The sequence below is a fragment of the Cheilinus undulatus genome, linkage group 18, assembly GCF_018320785.1.
Source record: "Cheilinus undulatus linkage group 18, ASM1832078v1, whole genome shotgun sequence".
Classification (NCBI taxonomy): domain Eukaryota; kingdom Metazoa; phylum Chordata; class Actinopteri; order Labriformes; family Labridae; genus Cheilinus; species Cheilinus undulatus.
The window spans coordinates 42381888-42386325 of NC_054882.1; the positions used below are offsets into that span (position 1 = coordinate 42381888).

A 4438-nucleotide genomic window follows, 5' to 3' on the forward strand; every position below is an offset into this window, starting at 1 on the left:
TCTGCAGACATAAACTGACCGCTATCTCGTATGAGCGCGTGGTGCAGGCTGCTCGTAATCTCGGAGTTCTGCACCTGTTAAAGGCTCTTCAATCTCCGTAGGAAACTGTTTTTCTTTATTGAAACCTTTTTTACGATAAAGTATCGCTACAATGTTAGCATAGTGCCGCATCTGCCATTATGTCACGGCCCGTGAATGTGTAAAAACGCAGCAGGACGAATGTCTGTCAACATGAATGCATCGTCTTCTGTCTCTTCACTCATGATTTTTACACAGCGCAGTACAGGTTTACTGCATGTTACGTTATAATAACAGTAGAAACAAATACATTGTGCCACACAAATAACCATCCGTGTGAAACACAGCACACCGTGCGCCACAGCGCGATGTCAAGCTTATACCACAGCAAATATGGATCCATGACAGATTTAAGCGAAGCCTCAAGGCAGATAATATGCCTTCTTCTTTTGGAGTTAATGTCGGTTGGCAAACCAGCTCATTTGTGCATTATCACCAACAACTGGGCTAAAGTGTGGAGCAGAAGTTGGTCAGCAACACTGTGAAAAATACATCTGCCGATGCCTCTGGACACATCATCAGTGATGTTGCTGAAATCATTGGGTGTTTCGGGTCTCTCAACATCATACACCCTCATCCAGGTGACCCAGCAGGGGCTGATCAGACCTCAGCTTGTGTCCAGATGGCTAGCTAGCTACCACGACTCCAAGGATCTCCTCTCTTGAGCCACAGCCATCTTGAGGCCCTCTCTGCCACTTCAGTTGTACTGCGGATGGCTCTCCTCTTCCTCTCTCACTCGATGCTCAAATTGCTGAAGGCTCTGGCCAAAGAACGGGCCACAAAACCTTTGCAACCCACCTCCACTGGGAAGCACCTCGCTCTCCATCCAGCCTGTCGGCAGTCGCTGACCGGTCCCATGTACTTGGAGAGCTTCCTCTCAAAGGCTTCTTCCAGGCGGTCTTCCCACTGGACCGTCGGCTCCAGCAGCACAGCCTGCTTGGTGTTCTCAGACACAAGGACGATGTCTGGGTGGTGACAGCGATGTGACTGGGGAACTTCAGCTGCTGCTTGAGGTCCACCAACAGCTGCCAGTCTCTTGCAGAGGTCAGGATGCCTGCAGGTCTTCTTCTGGCTGCAGGGGTTGCCTGCTCCCCAGCTCTGACAAAGGCGATGGTTTTCTTGGAGGGACGGTACTGCTTTGCCCACTCAAGTCCTGTGCTGATGCTTCAACGATGGTCTTAAGGACTTGGTCATGCCTCCAGTGGTATCGTCCATCTCCAAGTGCCGTAGTGCAGCTGGTGAGTTTCTCGCTTGGAACACAGGGGGCATGCTGGTGACTCTGCTATGCCCTATGTATGGAGGTTAGATGGCTTGGAAGCACATCATAAACTGCCTGGATGAGGAATTTGATGCAGTGAGGCTCGGCTTTCCAGATCTCATTCCAGGTCACCTTCCTCTCAACCGCATCCTCCCATCTTGTCCATGCTCCCTGTTGTTTCATCCCCACGGCCTTGCAGGATTTTGTGTCTTCCACTGCTGCTCTGACTTCCTCTTGTACAAAACACCGCTTCTCCTTCCCTGTGGAGCTAAATTGGGGAATTGGAAAGCATCCTAGCCCCGCACGGCCTTGTGTGACCACTCCCACAAGGCTCCTGTGACGCAGCCTTGCCTCTGCCTCTTGGACAGCCTCCTCCGCCCTCCACTTTTTACCAGTCCTCACTTGGATTCCTGCTTTGGCTACCTTCAGATGGCTTGAGTCCCTATACTGCAACACTTCTCTTGCTCTTGCCACCTTGAATTTCTCCTCCAAGGATTTGAAGGGTAGCTGCAGCTTGTTGTTGAGAGAGCGATGCTGCTCAAGCTCTTTGGTAGTCCAAGCCATCTCCGAAGGTGGTTGCTGACCTTCCTCTCTAAGGTCTCGACTGTAGAGATTGGGATGGCATATACGAGAAGGGGCCATAGGATTCTGGGAAGAATGCCATGTTGGTAGATCCAGGCTTTGAACTTTCCAGGTAGGCCAGACTTGTCTACAAATAACTACAAAAAATATTTAATAATAATTTTAAAAATTAGCAAATTTACTGGTGGCACATGCGGGAGTAGAAGAAAAATTTACTTGCAGTGTCTGAAATTTGAGGGGCAAAATCCAACCATTTAGGGGCAGTCTGGAGCCTTGATATAATCTTTTGTTTTGTTATTTAAATTCGTTATTTTATAGGGTTTTTATCTGATTTTTTTATGGGCAACTTTATTTATTCTATTTTATTGTGACAATTTCGTCCTTTAGGCTTCCATATCTTTGTGTGTTGTTTGAACTAATTTTTGAATTTCGTCATGTTACGCTTCTGACGATCTGCGCTGTGACTGGCTGTTTCAAAGGACTCTTCACTTGAATGGGTAGCGACAGTATAAAGGCGTCGATTTGAAACTAGCACTTTACAGTAAAGCGATCTGTTAAAGTGAGCTGAGCTGCTCCTTCCATGAGCCAGACATCCTTGTGATAGAAGGCGATTTTTCCCTACTCTCCATTTTTCGAAGTGACTTTTCTCCACGATTCCTTTCAGGAAGCAGCTTTTCTAGCATTTTCTCACCTGTTTCCAGTACACTGTGAGCTTTTTCCAGGACGCCAGACCACCAGGGACAGAACAGTAAGAGCTAACTGTATTAGCCTTTGTTAGTGGTGCTAACTGTTGCAGCTATCTGCTGAGAAACATGTCATGTTTATGTCACAGTGCCAGTTATTTGGTTTGTTTAACAGTCATGTCTAATGTGTTTATTTGCATGATTTGTGTGCTTTTAATTGAGTGAATTTTATTTGCCATTTTAATCATTGATGTGTGTTTTTAGTTTTACTGGTTTTAGTATGGACTTTTAGTGTGACATGACTGATTAAGGCAGCTGAGATTGATTGGACTGTGCACCCACCACTGATTGGACAGAAGGACTCTGAGCTGATTTTAAAAAGACTCATAGGTGCGACAAAGGGCAACAGACTGGTAGAGGAAACAGAGAGATGGAGAGCGGACTCGAGAGCAGGCGACAAGAGACTGACTGTGCGTACACACCAAGCACGAATGATCGCTTATTTCGTGCGAATTACTCGCGCTAATAGAGGGAGTTTACTCGCTTGATATTTTTCAATTCACGCGAATGACACACGCGAATAAACTTGCCCTGTTCGCGCGAACTCTCTGCCAAAAAACGCGAGGAGGGAGGGGCTTTCTTCTCCACATCCGGCATCAGTCAGTTGTCAATGGCGGAGCTGGACCGCACGCAAGAGACAGCTGCTTTCTCTGCTGTGGAAAGTCCATAACTGACGGACACTCGTCGTGTCTGGGTGCATCAGATCCCTGGGAGACCCACACAGCTCAGTGAAGTCCACCACCACCTTCTCCAGGAGCTTTGTCTAGATGACGGCAGCCGGTGCTATTGTCGGCTAGCCCAGTTAGCCCGTTAGCTTTAATCGGTGCTGTGATATCACTCCAGGATATCAACTACAGACAATATCCCAGCTGCAGATACGCGCCCACCTGTCTCCGGTGAGTAATTATGCATGTTTTGTGGATTAGCTCATGTTTTAGTGGAAAATATTTTACAAAGTGCGACACATGAGAGGGGAGTCATAGCTGCAGAGTAGCCTGTCTGTATGTGTCTGTGGTCATTACAGAACTCCACTGAAAAGTCACTGATTATGTCTGTTGTATGAGGACATACTGAAGTTACAGAACTTGTCTTTGATCCATATCTCATCACAGCTTGCCACAGTGAATATATATATACAGACACGTGTGCTGTTGTATGTATGTTTAAAGCACATAAACACCCTAATGCAGTGATTTATAAATTAAAATCACATGTCAAGGGGTTGACAAGCTATCTTCATACACCTTTCTTTGTTTCATTCACTTTGTAAAGTTAATCTGTGTGACATAAAACTCTGAAAACCTCTTGAGCTGCTTTCTGCTATTGTCTGGTCATTCAGGTGGAAATGACCATCTGTAGTTTCATTAACCACATTAAAGTAAACAGAGGCAGGAAATGATCTCACCCAGATGAATGGAAAAATAAAATTGACTGGTAGATTTCACACACCACCATTACCAATTTACAGCAGAAGACATGAGGACACGCATGTGCAGTCATGTACACATGTAATATTATAATGATCCTACTTCATGGTGACTCTCAGCTACAGTTTTTCTCTGCTACTCAGTTAAATTAAATGTTTTTCTTGTGTTATAGATATCTTCCACTGATGACTCCTTCAGGACCATTGCTAGCTGCTTCTGGCTCAGTGTTCCCTCCGTCTGCAAGATCATCCTGGATATAATCACTACGATCTGAAAACCTCAAGGAGCAGTCCAATGGCAACCCAACATGTAGTGCAAAAAGCATCACATCACCACAGCTCTTTAAGGAG

The 4438-nt window shown here is 45.9% G+C and overlaps 1 pseudogene; it reads right to left on the reverse strand.

The window, feature by feature from the left end:
• Positions 1–708: 708 nt before the first annotated feature.
• Positions 709–3258, reverse strand: LOC121525997 (annotated as a pseudogene).
• Between the last annotated feature and the right edge of the window lie 1180 nt (positions 3259–4438).